This window comes from Heterocephalus glaber, unplaced genomic scaffold (assembly GCF_053883595.1).
Source record: "Heterocephalus glaber isolate CG9 unplaced genomic scaffold, H.glaber_assembly_v1.0 deba00001778, whole genome shotgun sequence".
Lineage (NCBI taxonomy): Eukaryota > Metazoa > Chordata > Mammalia > Rodentia > Bathyergidae > Heterocephalus > Heterocephalus glaber.
Genome location: NW_028258465.1, coordinates 2,730,384 through 2,748,180, shown reverse-complemented (window position 1 = coordinate 2,748,180; position 17,797 = coordinate 2,730,384). Strand labels below are relative to the sequence as shown.

Below are 17,797 nucleotides of genomic sequence, written 5' to 3'. Positions count from 1 at the left end.
TAACTATGGAGTTTGATAGAGTAGACTATCATGTTGAGAACATTTTTCCTTTTAAATTAAGGACTCTTTGGAGCAGAAATATGCCAAGAATTATTTGTGGTTCAGACATAATTCATAACTACATTTATATAGTGGTAAAAATCTATGGATGTAAATTTAAACTATAATTATGTACAAATATTTATATACATACACAGAGTAATTAGATTTTTACTGTAATTTTGGTGAAAAATTTGATGCTGAATGCTCATACATTTCCTTCAGCTGGGTAGAAGAGCTTTTTTTTTTTGATAAAAACAAGCTATCAATTGGATTTTTAAATATTTAAAGCTTTGAGAAATTTTTTATAAATTGGTTTGTGTTTTAAGAAGACACCGAATTTTCTAAATAATATCTACTAAGTTGCTTCTATTATATTCAATCGGACAGAGATTTTTAATAAAAATACCTAAGAATGGCAGCACCCAGAATTTCAGGTTGACACTTTTAAGAAGTTGCAATAGTTGGAAATGAAGCTTCCCATGGGCCGGGGATTTAGCTCAGTGGTTCCGCAGCCTGCCTCTCAAGCACCGAATTCAATCCCCGGTACCAAAAGAAATAAAAAAAAAAAAAAAAAAAAAAGAAGTGAAGCTTCCAAACATAATCACACTCACAAGGATCGGAGATCTTATCAAGTATCAAGGTTTACTGAATAATTACAAAAGTATGTAGATCAAAGATTTATGAAAAGGAGAAAGAATCTTGGCGTATTAAGGATGACTTTGAAAATGTTAAGAACTGTAATAGAAAGTAAGTTGAGAATAGGACGTCAAGCGAGGGTAAGAGCAGAGAAACTTAATGGGCTCCCTAACTCTGTGGCCAGAGATGTGGAGACCCTGAGGAGAGCAAAAGAGACACACTACTCCTTCATGACTCGAGCGTGAATTTTCCGTAACTTCAGTGAGTCCCCCTAACAACAGTGACAAGCATGTTGCTCTTTAGGATGTATCAGAATCATAATTGCTTAAGGTCCCCAAACAAAAATCAGTTATTTTCAGAGATTTTGAAATATATACATACATATAATCATAACAGAAGGAAAAATATTTATTCATATAGCTAAAATATATGTATACCATATACCTATGCATACACACATATACAAGGATACACAACAAAAACTCTCTTAAATATATATTTAAAAGAAAATTAAAAATTGCATAGCTATAAAGATAAAATACTTTTGTCAAAGGGAAGCATTAAGCTTTTCATTAGTTACTTCTTTGGAAGGTATAATCATAAAGATACACCGATATATTGAAAAATTTTAATGGACAAATTAAAATTTATATAAATTTTCACCATAAATTCAAGATATTTTAATATCTCATATACACATTTTTAAAATGCATTGACTTTAACTGTGGAAATATATGGCAATTTACAATTCAAATTAAAAGGTTTTAATCACTAAAATAGGCTTAGTGTATTTATTTTCTTGTATACTCTTAACGTTACCTTTTATGTGCAATAACTACAAAAGCTTAATTGTTCTTAGAACAAACTAAAAAACTTAATCACGCATGAGAACTTTTATTGGAGAATGATGTTGTTTTCTCAATGATTTAATTAGTAATCAGATGAGACTATGGCTCATTGACACTAACTTCACATTTGTTTTTATTTAATAAATAATACAAAGTAAAATCTGAGTGTTTTACCATATTTCATAATATCATTAATATTTATGTAGAACATTCTCAAAGTAATTGACTTTGAAAATTTTTCTCTCCTACATTTCCTGATCATATGGCCCCCAAAATATGACTTCTATATGAAATGGGCTTAAAATATACTGGAATGGGTACCTAAATTAGATAGAATTTCAATCTAATTCTTATTATGAAACTGTACTGCACAGTTTGATTAAAGAAATAAAAACTATTCTAGTGATTTAAAACAACAATGCTACTTTGGTTGGTTTACCATTGCAATAAAACAGTAGCCTGAAATTTAATTTATGTCTCCCTAAAAGTGTGGAAGACCAAGTCTTATAGTCAAGGGGACTAAAAAATATAATCTTCTACTGTTGCCCTAGTTAGTACAGGATTTTAAATGATGAATCCATATGTTTCCTCATTGGCAAAGGCTTAGGATTATAAAGCCTGTTTCCTTCATCCTTACTTTCCAATATCATTTGTAAACCATCATACCAAGTAAAGTTTATAGTAAATAATCATTAAAGTTTATAAGCACATTTGAAAAGAAGTGCTCTGGAGTGTGATAGAGTTCATGTAAATGTAGTATCAATGGCCTAAAACTGTGACGTAGAATGTCAGCTTTCACAATCATTCCTCTTACGAAGATCATGCCTTCTCTTTTATCTTTAAAATATAGTGTTTTCATTAACACAGTCTATTTCCAGGTACACAATTCCCAACATGATTTTGAACAAAACTAAAATGTTCTGCATATATTTGCGTGTATGCATATAGCAAAAAGCAGAGTTAGGAATATTGGATTCATTGATTGAAGATATTTTAAATTTGATTTTGAATATCCTCAAGAAAAAATAGAGATGTAATGTTTCTTCCTAAATTAAAGCACCTTCATTACTTCATATATTTCAGATATAATGGTTTTATTAATCAATATTAATGAAATATATTTTTATGATATAGTTTGTAAAGGAAATGATTATGAAAAGATAATTATATGCATACTTGTCTTATATATGTGTCTCCAAAAAGTAAGATAAACTACCTGTATACCTTTCTTTGCTAGTCATTGTATGCATAATTTACTACTCTCTTCTAGAAAGAATACTGGCCTAGAAAAATATGCATATAAAAGTAAACACATACATACTCTTTATCTTATCATTTAAGATTTTTATGCTATAATTTCTCCCTTCTATTTTCAATGACTTGAACATTGATTTAGGACTTTTCCCTTGGAAAGTTAATACCATATTCAGAGGATTAAGATGGTACATGTTGGGCTGGGGATTTAGCTCAGTGGTTCTGCCGCCTGCCTCACAAGTGCAAGGACCCAAGTTCGATCTCTGGTAGCAAAAAAAAAAAAAGATTGTACATGTTTAGTAAAATGTTGAATTATTTTATAAGGGTTTTATACCTAACAAGGCCTAATAGAATTTATGCACTGTATCCTAGACAGGAATTTGAAGTTTTTTATCCTGTGTTCCAAATGGAAATTAAGTCTACCCCCACATTCTTATAATCTTCATCTGTTTATAATTTAAAATGTATCTAAGTAATTGTTTTAAGAGACAAATAATTACAAAAGAGGACTAAAAGCTTTCCTGAGAAAGTGGAGCTTGGGAAATAATCTATAAATATTTTTTATTTGTCATGTCCAAGTAAGTTTCTGTTGAACTTAGAACTCTGATTTTATATTAAATAATGTTTTTATTTGATAAGGCTTTGTTTTATCTACTTCTCTTCCTTCTATCTGCCTGTAATATAAAAAATGGACTATTTGTTCCTGTGAAAAATTTGTTTAAAACAAATATTGGTGACTCTTACTAGGTTTTCTGTAAGCAGCACTCAGGCCTAACAAATCAATTCAGGCTTTAATCAGAAAAGAGCTCAGCCTTAAAAAAAAATATGAGCCACATAAAAACTTTTAGTCTGTGTTAACTCAAGATGACTCTTTCCTGTGGAAATTCTCAGAGCTGTCCTATATGTCTATCAACATATCAAATTGGCTTTACCAGTAACTTCAATTTACGGATAGCCTGGCAGATTTGGTAAATGTATAAATAACAGTGATTTAAGCAATCCGACCCTATTTACTTTAAAGGCAGTTATGAATGTTAATCACAGGCCAGGAGAGTGCATTGTGGTTGTTTAATGTGTTTTGAAAAGTGATACCCAAAGTACAGCCCCTAGCAGCTTCCTGCAATGTGATTCAACCTAATCCTCTGGGATTGCCCCCAAGTAGGAGCCCAGGGAATTCTGCTTCTCCCCATACCAAGCCCATCCCAAGATTCTGCCTTCCTTGGTAGAGTTATTAAAGTTGTGACCTAGTTATAGTTGAGGGGGCTGATGTTGCCTCAGCAATAATGCTTTCACATGCAAGCATTATTTATAAATACTCAAGAACTTTTGTATAAATTATATTAGGTCAAAATGATAAGTGAAAGAAAAAGAGATAGAGAATTGAGAGAGAGAGGGAGAGAGAGAGAGCGAGAGCACCAGAGAGATTCAAATAAAGAATGCATTGGGTAGATGTACAGAGAGATTCTGAACCAGCTGGAGTTCTGAGCTGAGAGCCAGGGTGATCTATCTCAGACAGACTGACAATTTGAATTAAGAGACTCATCTGAAGGTTTACGCAGGAGCATGACCTTTAAGTTCCCTTGCTATTCCAGGGATTTCCAATGTTCTATATGAGATGCGTGTGGACAGAGGTTGAGAAGGAGCTATAGCCCACCATCCCGCCAAGACTTCTCCACAGAATGGGAGACACCACGTGGGAAGGGGATGCGCTGCCTGCAGAGCTTATGAGGTGGGCTGGCAACCACAATAGGAGGCTGGTGTAAGGTTTCCCAGAGAGCAGGCACCAGCTGGAAGGCAACCCAGGCTCTTGGTGTGCTCCGTAGTACTTCATTGGCTCAAACAATTTAGGATACTGGCAGAGAAGGAGTGGAGGATGCTGGCTGGATGAAGCTCTACGATCCACTTCGGAAAAGCATTCCTACAGAAGAGGGTAGACAAGACTCAGAGAATACAATTGAATCTCCATTAAATCAATCCAACATTTATGTTATAGAATACACTTTGTTTGAAAATTTATCTACTTTTTTCCATATTCCTTTTAGATCTTCCTTTGAAAAAATATTCTCAGCAGAGTTTAAAAAGGAAATTAAAGTCTTTTTGTTATAAATTTTAAAGCTATTTTATTTTAGATAATATTTTACATTTAAAGATTTTTTAAAATTATAAAAATGTTTCCAGTGCTTTCTAAAATGTAGCATATCTGTTCAATCTGCACCAATCTGACATGGATTACTTTGTGTTTGATTTGTTGTTTTCTTCTGTATTTCAGGGGTTTTCTTAGTCTCTAATTCTCTTATATTTCTGTATTTGCTACCAAATGGCAGGGTTTTGTGTGCTGTTTTCTTGCTTATTTATGTCTTCTCGATTCTGCACCCCATCAGTCTGATACTTCATACCTGTGATTCCAGGTGACAACTAATCATGGTTAGTCCCAGACTCTTCCTTGCCATTCAGTTTATCTCTCTCCACTTGGAATCCAAATTACATAGGTATTGAACCTACTTTTATTCTCCATGGAGCTCACTTTTTTTATATTTTCCATTTCTTTATCAGCTTTTGGTAGATTTTCAAATAGGACAATGATTGATCTTTTAACCTTCTAATCTTTTTTGTTTTTCCCTTCTATTTCTCAATTCAAACATTGAATTTCTGTTTCAATATTTATAGTTTCATACCAATAATTTTAATTGTTTTTTATAGTAGTTTTTCTTTGCTTCCGCATCTAATATGGCTCTCTCATTCCTTCCATATGGCTGTTTTTGGTGCACATTTTGAGTTTTTCTGAATCCTCTGCTTCAAGATGTTTATTTTATTGTGAAATTTTAATAAAGCTTGCATTCCCCAGAGAGCTTACGAGATTTCCTGTTAGGATATAAGCTGTGAAAATTATTAATCACCATGCTGAGATGTAGGACTTTGATGCACCTGGCAAATTAAGTACAGTGAAGTCCTTAGGGTCAGATGAAGTTTGACACTGTAATGTGTGTTCTCTTTGACCTCAGGAAACCTCTCAGTACTTCATACCAGCATTAGCCTTGGCCAGGGTTACTTCTTCCTATTAATTACCCTACCCTATTGGAGTAAAAGTTGAAAATACCAGGGTCTAGCAAGCTGGACAGCTTCCGTTGAAATATTCCCAACCCAGCCATTCAGTTCACTCCTCTGTGTTTCAAAGCCCTCAGAGTCAGGAGCTCAGTGCTGATCTTTGATTGGTGCAGCGGGAACCACCCACGTGATAAGGTTGCAGGGCACTGTGGGTGACAGGACAAGCTAGAAAGTTGCTTTCTCACTGTCCTCTATCCCTGGTGCCCAGGCTTCCTCCCTCTACCTCTCACATGCTGGGATCTTGCACCCTCTATCTTCCTGAGGGTTTTCCAAGGTTTGTCACTGTGGTTGGTTGTGTGTGTTCTGTAACTGTCCCTCTACCCTGGACCCTGTCACCGCTTCTCATGTCCACACCATCTTAAGGCCAAGGTCTGATCCGAGAAGAACCTGCAGAATTTTCCTTTGATATCCTTTCTGGAGGTAACTGCTGAATAGTAGTTCTTACCCTTCTACCCCTTAAACATAAGGGTACATTCTAATAGCAATTCTTTTCCATAATCTTAGCACTGCAGTCCCTATAAATGTTTGTAGTCTGTGATGAAAATGATATTTACTAGCTTTCCCAGAGCTTTCTGAGGAGGAGCTCCACAGCATGGTCCAATTTCATAAATTTTCATGGAAATATTGTTAAGGATTTACATCCTCAGGCCTGGCATGGGCGAAGGAGTGTGCAATTTTAAAATCCATTCCAGGTGATTCTCATTTTCTTGTTCCATAGCCCATATTCTAAAATAATTGCTGAAGGCAACCTCAACTCAGTGAATAAAACACTGCAGAAGCCAGAGGATACCTGTTACGGCACTTCCTATCCTTCTTCAAGGAAATAACCTCCCTTCATAAGAAGTTGTGTGTCCCCTAGGCAAGGAGGAATTACATTTTCCAGCATGCTTCTTTACAAAGGAACTGCTTAGACACCTCTATTACAGTCATCTCATGTATTACTGACTTTAATGTCAAATATATTGTGGAGATGACTGCACCCCTTAAAATCTATGATGTGAATCTCATATTTCTTTTGCAAATTCTATCTAAATTTTATATCATATTCTAAGGAATACTAGAATTCACCTCAGGTAAATTTTTGTTCTATGGTTTCAAACAGTTTTCTTCTTTCTCATAATATGGGTACTCTGACTTAGCTCTAGGGTTAATAGTTTACCAAATTGTAGCATGATACTTAAAGTAACAGATACATTTTGAAATGCTATTCAGATGTCTAATAATCTACCTACTTTACCTAAGTTTTTCTCTTTAATCTTACCAATTCCTCTGGCTCAGAATCTTCCTGTAAATCACAGGAAGGCAAGCCCTCACTTTATAAATACTACTAGGATCACTGATGTTACACAAAAGATTCTCTAGGGGTTAAGAAAGGGATTTTCTAATTATTGTCCAAATTACAAAGATTTATAAACTCCATACAGTGTTTTACTTCCTTTAAGGAATGCCAGGATAAAAGACACAGCTAAAACTTGAAACTTATGATAACTAATTGCAAAATAAGAAATAGGTTTTGCATTTTCCTAAAAATAATTTCAAAATGAGGCTTATGAAATTTAATTGAGATTATACCAATCTACTATTCATATGGACTGTTTTGGCTTCATCTAATCACTTAGTACTAAAAGACTTCTTTCTTAACGACTTCTTTCTGGCTGGGGATTCAGCTCAGTGGTTTTGCCGCCTGCTGCACAAGCTCAAGGACCCGAGTTCAATCCCCAGTACCAAAAAAAAGAGACTTCTTTCTTAAATTATTGCTAGTACTAATGCAGCAGTGTGGAAGGTCTGTTTCACAGAACACACACAGACACACACTACACTGCACACACATGCACACACACAAGTAAGATCAACACCTACGGTTCCATGTCAGTGATGTTTTCTTGGACAATGCCTATTGGTATTACCAGCACATTCCAGGCCAGTTTGCCTTCACCATTGTCTCCTGACAAGTGAATCAACTGCTCCCCTCACATCTGCATGACAACCTGTGGGATCTCATGTCCGCACTCTGCCAGACCTAGTTTCTCCCCCAAGCCCATTACCCCAGCAGTTCCAGCAGTTGTTCCTGTCACGTCCTCAGTCTTTCTACCCACAAACACACCTCTTTGATTGCTTGTCACTATTTCCTTTTTAAAGTATAGAGTTATAATTATATATTTTAGCCTTTCTAATCTTCCTAATTTCTTTGCTTAATCTCTACACAGCTCACTGAACACATTTTTAAGCTTTATTCTGTCACCTAATGCTAACCCTATTCAGATATCTTTGTAGACAAAGGTGACTCATTAACAAATAGCAGAATTCCATGTAGTAAGAACTGCACTTGAGGGCTAACTTGCAGTTCCATTTATTCCTTTAGTAATTGTTACAACAAAATGAAATTTTCCACATTTTCTCAGATGCTTTCTGGATATCATGCATGGATAAATAAATACATTTAGATAACAAACTGAATCTGTGCTCTTGGATCTTCTAATGCCATAGTCACCAAGTCTAATGGCTTAGTTCTGCCATGGTTTCATTATGTAACAAAATGCTATAAAATATATACATTTTTTGGATGATTATTCTGATAAAATCTGTTCCTAGAACATTAATTAGAACATTAATTTCAGCAAATTATATTGGCTATGTTCTTCTGAAACATGGTATGTGTGAGATTAAAAGATTAAGTCTGAGACAATATAGCAGTGTTAATAATAATAGTTACCATTTATTGTATAAACAATGCATTTAAATAAGTGAAGAGTACAATGGTGTGCATATAATATAAATGTAATGCAGATCTATCATTTCCATCTCCCTTTGTCCACTCTGTGCTTCCTAGTGACATATATTTTATTTATTTCACTGAATAATTCTATTTTGAATAAGAATTGATAATGTGCTTGCTTTCATTATAAAATTATAGGAACTTCATGATTTTCTTTCTAATATTCCAAATGATGATGATAATAATCCAGTATTAATGTGTTTCAGTTTCCTCTGTAAGTTGGTTGTCATCCTAAAATACTATTATATCCATCCTATAGATTTTATTTTACCTCTATCATACATAATACTTATATCATTTACTATGCATGTATTTTTTCCAAACAATATCATGTTTCTCTCCCTGAGATGTTATTTTATGTCTTTCTATACTTTTCACAAAACAAAAGATGGAAGAGGAAAATATTAATAAAATGTCCATCCTAGTAGAAATTATAGCCGATGGGAGACACTTCCCTCTGCCTTATCAGGCCGACATGCAGGTCCTCAGATAGCTCTTCTCAGCAGCAGGGAAAGGAATGTTGGCCCTGACATCCTGTCAAAGAAAAAGCAGCTCCTAGCATGTTCCTCAGCACTAGGGTCAACTTGTGACCAGTAAAAAGACAGCTGAAATCCTACAGCTGTGGCCCTTTCTTTGTAAATGTTGTATTCATGACAGGAATCAAGAGAGAGCTACTAAATAATTGTATACCAGCGATTTTTTTACCCATTACCTGTTGTAAGCAACAGATTGGCAGGAAGATGTGAAGAACTCCTCCATCTCATCCATTCCAGCATCTCAGTCACCACACTATTTTGAAATAGCTGAATTTTGTTTATGAATACTAAAATTAAATATTTCTTCCAGAACTAAAAATAAAATAAAATTGATCTTGCATAATATCACATGTAAGAAATTTGAAGTATTTTGTTTAACATCGCCCTATATGATCCTTTATTCGTGTATCTATTTTCACAACCTGTGCACACCATTGTATCAACACTTGCAAACCTCTCAATGCTGTACCAAACACAGCATCCTGCCCACCTGTAGTGAACAGAGCTTTACTTACCATGGGCACAGGGTGTAGTCTTTATGACTATTCTCTCCTTCTCACTCCCTGTCCCCATCTTTCCCTGCCTTTTGGTGAGGATTGGTTAGAATGCCCCTCTGAAACCCAGGTTGAAGTTGACTTGCATAACTGTCATTGTCTTGGAAGTGGTTTAGTTATAAAAGCAGGCAGGTTCTCTGGCTTTGCACCCCTCTCCGGCAGGCTGTATTGCCCCGCGATGATGGCAGCACAGCGTGTCACAGGAGGAAGCTCCCAGGATGCATCTGAGCTGGGCTCTTGAACATGAAGCAAGCGTCATGGCTGCTCCTCACAGGAGGAGGTGAGGGAGCCATGCTTTCTCATCCCTCATTTCCTGGGTGAATTTCCTCTCTCCCAGAAGCCTAGGCAAGCTTAACCCTAACAAACTCCTGGGTAGGAGTGCTGAGCCACTTGACTCTTTCTTTCTTTCTTTCTTTCTTTCTTTCTTTCTTTCTTTCTTTCTTTCTTTCTTTCTTTTTTTGTTTCAGGGATCGAACTCAGGTCCTTGAGCTTGCAAGGCAGGCGACAGAACCACTGAGCTAAATCTCTGGCCCCTCACTTGACTCTTTCTTGCTTCTTCTCTATTGTACATTTGGTACTAGATTTACTTGGTTTCCTGCCCAGACAGCTCTACACATCCATGGAAGTAATCTTGATTGAAATTGTTCTCTTCTTTCTGGGAAAAAATATTTGATTTACCTATATTTTTGCATCAATTGCTCAATTATTAATTACATTGAGTCACATATGTAGGTTAATCCCATTGGCTTGTGGCTTGCTATGGGCAGTAGATGAATTTTGCATGTTCTCAGCAGGTAGAAGAATGCAGCAGGTGTCAAAAGAAGTGAAAAATTTAAAAAGAAAATACTATTGACTCAGGCTGTTATATTTCAGATCTAAAAGGTCCACTCAAAGCCCGCTGTGTTTGAAGGTCTTCAGATGACGGGGACCTGTGGTCTTCAGTGAATCCATCCACTAATGAGTTCCATAGCTAACTGTGATCTATGGAGGTGGGGCCTGGGTGGAGGTGGTCACTGGGGTCATGACCTGGAAGAGCTTGTTCTTGTACTGGCTCCTCCTTTCTCTCTGCTTCCTGGCTATTGACCTTATGAGCAGTCCTCTGACATGCTGTTCCACCAGCACAACATAGACTGAAGCCAAAATAAACCTCTCCACCTTCAGGCTGTGGCTGTCGGGTATTTTGTCCTAGCAAAAAGAAAGTGACTAGGACAAGGATCATTTCCCAATGAGAAATCACAATTTTTATAACTGTATGATTTTTTGATGAGTAGAAAGTTGTGGTACGTATTTCCACTGTGAATTAGAGAAATAGGTTTTTCTCCCTTAATAGTTAGAGGTGGCAAAAAAGCATAAATGAAAACTAAGGGAGTCGTTCACAACTGCCCTGGCACTGTCTCCACTTAAACTACTCAGGAAGGTTCAGACTAAAAGAATTTTTAAATCCAGCCTTCCAAAAACTGTAGGTCAAAATCATAAAAGATATTCTAAAGAGTTTGTTAAAAACACAATTTCTATTTATCTTTAAAAATGAACTTTTATCCTTAAAATACCGTGCCCACTTCTGGAAATACTCTATGTAGGTTTTGTAACCAAAGTAGTGTCAACAATAAAGCATACTTTTTGGACTCAAACTTTGTAAATAAAGATGCTGTACTTTACAGCTGGATTTATTATTGAGCCAAATATCATAGTATTATATAAATGAACCCTACCATCATTAGTCCTGGAGAAAGAAATGATGCCACAACTGAAAAGAACCCTTGTGAAATGGCCATATGAGGAACTCACTAATGTGATTTAACTTAATGTGATTTTTGTGAGAGATACAAACAACAGAATTTATTAATCAATGTCATTCCCCATGGAAGGGAGGGCACATCCTTCTTCATGTGAATGAAGAGTCAAATAATCCTTCAGCATATATATATTTTTAAAATTTAAGATTACTTACAAGAAATCTTAGTTTTCTTGTGTCTTCTGCACTTCTGAATTTGTTTTTATTGTTGTATAAGGGATTACTGCAACCTCAGAATCCTCCAACATGCATATGTTAACAGTTTGCATAGAAACAATTTTAAACAGGATTCAGGTAAGTCGTGTGTGTGTGTGAAGAACAGATTCTTCACACAAATTCTTGACAGATTTTCATGTGAGCAGTATACAGTTTTGTCACCTGCAAGTAGATATCTAGACCTAGTCATCTTGTACAACTGAACTTGTGCGATCATTGATTAGCAAACCCCTATTTTCACTACCCTTCTTCCTCTGGTGATCACAATTCCTTTTTTTGCTTCCATCAATTTGACAATTGTAGGTAAATCTACTCTGGATCTCAAAACCAGAATTAAGGCATCAGTCAGACTATTTTCTCCTTTGCTTTCAAGTTTGTCCCATTAACAGACTCTGTCTCCTTGTATTTGCGGGACAGGCAGCCTGCCTTCTGATTGGCTACTGGATGAAGGCCATCGGAGTCTCCTCTAGCTACTTCCCTGCCATGCTCTCCTTAGGCAGCTTACAATATTGTAATTAGCTTTTCCAAGGCCAGACAACAGCATCTGTAATATAGTCTGAATATGGATAGATGAAACTAATACCAGTACCTTTGCCATATAATGTAACCAAATAGAGGCATGGTAATTCCACAACCTTTGGCATAAATCTAACAGCTAGAACCAACTGCAGTGAAAAAAGAGCTGAAAAAAAATACTCAGAAAATTATACAGGCTGTCCCATTCCTGGTGGTTATATCATGTGTTTGTGTGTGACCTGCATAGTATTACATTAGCCTGTTTCCCCTAACATGGTCAGATACTGCACGGAGTGTGGTGGAATAAAACAGATTTTTCCATGATAAAGCCATTAGCTTTCAACCTCCTCAATACTCTCCATTTAACAAAGGCCCACAATGCTTTTTTGTCAAAAAGTTTTTTGGTCTAGGGTATTGAGCACAGAACCTCACATATACTAAGCGTGTGCTGGACTACTGAACAACTCTTTCTATTTTTGTTCAATTTTAAATACATTTTACTATATTCTTTGAAAGAGAACAAGCTGGAAGCATTCCCCGGTATTTTATTTCCTGGAAAAAGGGAACAAAAGCAAAGTTTTAGTAACCAATGAAATAACTGGGAAATACAGATGCTTAACATTTTAAATATTTTTAGTTAAAAGAAACCTTTTTAAAAAAATTTGTTCACAAAACCAGGTCATCAATAAAATACAAAGCATTGCACTTGGAAATGAAAAATATCAAAATTGGCTTATGCAGATTATAGTAAATTCTCTGAATGACATTATTTTCTTCATATTATTGGTTTCTAACTGGCTTCACTTTATTTTACCAGGAAACTCTCAGTAAAATTAATCAGGTGCCATATTTCTTTGCTCTGGTGTTCTTCATTCATAATTTTCTTTCTTTCCTGCCTTTTTGTTCCACTGCATTGTTTTCTTTCGGCACTTTCATTGCTAGAATCCCAATGGGCTCATGTCCTGCATTAGTAATTCTCTCAACTAAGGTATCATGCACTCCGGGTCTCAGCATTTATATTAATTGCTCATTTTAGCTGGTGTTTATTTCAGTCTCAATACTCTTGTGAGGTACAGAGGTGAGGAAAAGAACAGGGAAAGTGATAGCTCTTTGCCTCAACGAGCAACACATAGAGATTCAAGATAATTGAAACAGGCAGACACAATAAAGCAATTAAATTTTTATTTCTTTTTTAAATTTAGCTTCTGGCACTCAACTAATACAAATTCACCAAATAGACGAGGTAGTGTAGAGCCTGGGATAAAGAAGATTGAGGAAGCTTGACAGTAACAAAAAAATCAAATTTTATTTTTATTTGACTTTCAACCAAGAGACCAAGTGTTGAAATCAAAACAAACCCTCAGGCTTGTACATACCAGTATCCAGTGTACTCAACAAAGCAGCAACTTGCAGTATTATATTGGGTAAACAGCTTTTTGCCTGGTGGAGAAAATGGAGCAGAAAATCAAAATGAATTCTCTCCATATTTGGATTACAAATTTGGATAGTATATAAAGAAAAACAACAAATAGCTAAAACTAATCTAACACATAGATAACTAAAAAAATAAGATATTTTGTTTGTGAGGGTAAATCTCAAGTATATTAAGATGTATATATGAATTCTGGAATACTAATACATTGTGTGAACTGAGACCATGCCTTTTATAATTAAATTTGCTGTGAAGTTACATGAAACTACTTTAGATAATATTTGTCAATAACTGTTAACATTCTACTTTTAAAAATGTTGTTAGCAGGCAGGCATTATTCCACACATTCTGTGCACTGAAGTATCATTCCGCAAGTTTTATTTGCACTAATCTGCAATAGTTATTGCTTTGAACACCCCATAGAATTTCTATGTTTGTTGTTTCTACCCTTATTTGTGAGGACTGCATTTAGATTCATGTCTCTTTGGTCTATGAAATTAAGTGAAAGTTAATGCAGTGAAAAAGAATGCATATTGAGTCGCTGGGTATATATGATTTTCTTTCCAAAGTTTAAGATATTGAAATGAATGAAATGAAAATACAAAAAAAAAAAAACAATGAAGCCCATCAACTGTTAAATGCAAAGAAATTTTCTGTTTCAGAAAAAAGTAAGGCAATTAACATCTCCAATTTAATGTATTCAAAACTGAAGTTATGGGCTGGGGATTTAGCTCAGTAGTTCTGCCGCCTGCTTTGCAACCCCAAGGTCCTGAGTTCAATCCCTGGCACCAAAAAAACCAAAAAAACCAAAACCAAAACTGAAGTTATGATCTCATCTTCTAGCTGCGACCCTCCTTTAATGTTCCCGATCACAGTAAATGCATATCCATTTCTTATGTGGTTCACCGTAAATACATAAGTGTCATCATTCTGCTATTCTCTTTCATACTTTATATTTTAGCAGTCCTGGGAATTGAACCCAGGACCTTGTGCACGGAAATGAATACCATAGCTCTAAGCTACATGTCTGTACCCCAGCTGCCTGTATCTGTAGTCCTCTGCTCACTACCCTGCTAGATATGTCATTTCCCAGCTCCCCTACTTTACTAGTTTAGCCGATAACACTTCCCCCAACATATGCTCTTACCTTGTTCAGAACTTCTTTATTATAGTAAAAATAGTGATTTTTAAAAAGCTAAATTGATCATATTATTCATGGATTTAAAAGCCGCCTAGGGCTGTGTTTATGGCCCAGCGTTAGAGCGTTTGCCTAGCATGGGCAAGGTCCTGGATTTGGTCCTCAATACTACAAGAGAAATGCTTTCTAATGGCTTTGAAATAAAGCAAGGACCCTATGCAGAAACTTGACCATGCCTAACAGCTTTCCACATAGTTTTTCCAGAATTATGTATGTCCCTGTTATTTCAAACCTGGATTTATTGCCCTACTTCAGTCATATTACAAAGTTTGAAATTTATTTTCTCTCTAATGGTGTAAATTGACTTTTAAAACATGCTACAAATACCTTTTAGCAAAAGAAAATGAATCCTGTCTTCAGAAAACATTTACAGCGCAATGGCGTGCCCTGGGCTCCATTCAGTGAGTGACCACTGTGCTGCCTTGAGGAGGACAGAAAGCCAGAAGCTCCCCGCTGGTGTTTTGTTCCAGGAGTCACTCAGCTGACAATGGCATCCCAAGGAAGTGGCCTTTCTCCTCTGCACTCCTCAATTTCCACATGTGGCCACAGAACTTAGCACAGTATATGTTTGAATCTAATTTGCTTCTTTTCTTATTCGTACATAAACTGTATGGTTTCTAAATTGGTTTAATGGAAGCGATTATCGGAACAATATTCACTGGAAGTGCTGTGTGTGAGGAAAATCCATCAAAACAGAACATTCATTTTCTAGATAGAGTGGTATAATCATTTTAGCTTAAGAAGTAAGCAGATCAGCACTGTAATGGAAGAACATCCTTATTAATTCATCTTGAATTAAATGCATTCTACCAGGATCTAAATTCCTTTGAGGACTGTTGGGGCTTTGTTTTGTTCATTTCTAAATCCCCATCACCACAAACAAGGAAACATTTGCCTATCATTTTCTATACATGAACTGGCTTATGTTCACCCTTTTAACCTAATTTTTTCTTTTAAATCACTGACATCTAGCTTTGAAGAGTTAAATATCAGTAATTTTTGTACTTTGTACCTTGTCTCACATCCTTACACAAAATGCTGATAAATATTTAACCTATATTACAGTGTCTCTTCTTTTCCATAAATCAAATAACAATTTGTAAACACAGGATTAGGATTTATTATTGGCCTAGCAATTCTAAAGTCATGAAGAACCAACAATCTGCAGCAGTGGCTGTTCACTTCTGAATGCCCTGTTCTCAGGCCCTCCCTGTTTCTTGGAAACTGTGGAGTGTTTATTAGAACACAAGGGAAAGCTTTCTTCTGAATTTCAGTTCTATCCACTGTAGGTTTTTCACCCCCAAATATGAAACATTTTTCCCTTCCTTTCTTTTCATATCACCTGTCTCTTTTTAAAATTGTGTTTCTTAACCGATACTTAGCATAGTAAAGTAATTATGCTAAATGTTTATTCCAGCATGGTAAGAAGAGAGATGCTTATAGCACTTGCAGAGAAAAAGTATGAAACGTAAGTAGAGTGTCACTAAGATATAAAAACCCCTGTGTAAATCTGCAACATTGTTTCAAATATGAAGTGGAGGAATGGAGGATAGGAAGGTTAAGAGACTGTACACTAATGGAAAATAGGCAGAAAGATATGTACACATACTCCTTCTTGCTGATTTCTCTTTTGTTCAGTTACAAGAATGTAATTCCAAGCAATACTCTTTAGTATCAGTACATTTTATACCAGGTCTCATACAATCCAAAAATTCAAGTTTCTACTACACACAACATTAAATTGCATAAATATAAAAAGAAAAGGAAAATAAATATTTTTTCTAAAGCATTATCTATGCAGAACTTGGAGACTTCAGAAGCTCAAGAGAAATAAATATTTCAGCTTAAATTAGTAGAAATGTAAGAACTTGAAGCTAGTTTTGAAAAGTCCTGTAAATTTCAGAAGAACCAGTTAAAATAATCAAGAGTAAAAAGATAAAGATTAAAAAATGTAATCCAAAATAGCCCTTAGATGTCTCCATTGACTGAAAAACCTATAGTAAAGGCTGAAAATATTTTAACTCATATCAGAATTGGAGATTTTTAAATATGGAGCTTTGAGAACAGAAAGTAGGACTCTCCATGTGTCTTTGTAAATGGTCTAACAATGTGTTTCAGTACTGTATTCCTTTCAAGTGGTTACCTTGGAAACATGGCTCATTGGTTGGCTTGGGCAGATTTTTAAAGCTGTAGGAAGTAGTAAACTTACAAATAACCACTGTGTAATTAGCTCCCAAATATAAATTAAATAGAAGATAATGAAAGGAAACTAATTTTTAAAACTGAACATAAAGCCATCATTCTTTCCTTGTATTCCCAGACAATCTATTGAACAATATTTGGAGATATAATCTTAACTTTTAATCTACTTTTCTGTTACTACCATGCATCTACCTAGATGGATGATTTATAGAAAGAGATAATTATGCCTTTTATTTTATGAAAAAATAAAACAAAGTGTTAAACTCATCATTTTAAGGTGATACATATACTCATGTTTATAGCAGCACAATTAATAATAGCTAAATCTTGGAAACAGTGTGTATGTCCATCAACAGATGAACGGATAAGGAAAATGTGGTATTTATAAAAAAAAGGAGTAGTATGCTGCCATAAAGAAAGACAAAATTGAGGCATCTGTAGGTAAATGAAGGCACCTTGAGACCTCAATGTTAAGTCAAATAAGTCAGACACACGAGCTCAAATTGTTTTTGAATCTGTTTCTTATTTTCTGAATAAGAAATAACTAATCATATCCATTTATGTAGAATATGTGTGGTTTGCATATCATCTGTTATATTATTTTGTTAGTAATAGATTGTAATTGTATGATGTCGTTTGATATCTTGGTCATAATACCTAACACCCGCAGATTACAGGAGAGCAAGT

The 17,797-nt window shown here is 35.3% G+C and overlaps 1 long non-coding RNA gene across 1 annotated transcript in view; it reads right to left on the bottom strand.

Annotated features, from left to right (window-relative positions):
• Nucleotides 1-4,959: 4,959 nt before the first annotated feature.
• LOC147820998 (uncharacterized) overlaps nucleotides 4,960-17,797 on the bottom strand; it is a 68,132-nt gene continuing 55,294 nt past the window's right edge. The window contains exons 2-3 of the long non-coding RNA XR_015447864.1: nucleotides 13,655-17,797; nucleotides 4,960-12,830 (exon numbers count right to left, since the gene is read on the bottom strand). The exon at nucleotides 13,655-17,797 is cut by the window's right edge and continues 25,617 nt beyond it. This is a non-coding gene — a long non-coding RNA (uncharacterized LOC147820998). The remainder of the gene's footprint in view (nucleotides 12,831-13,654) is intronic.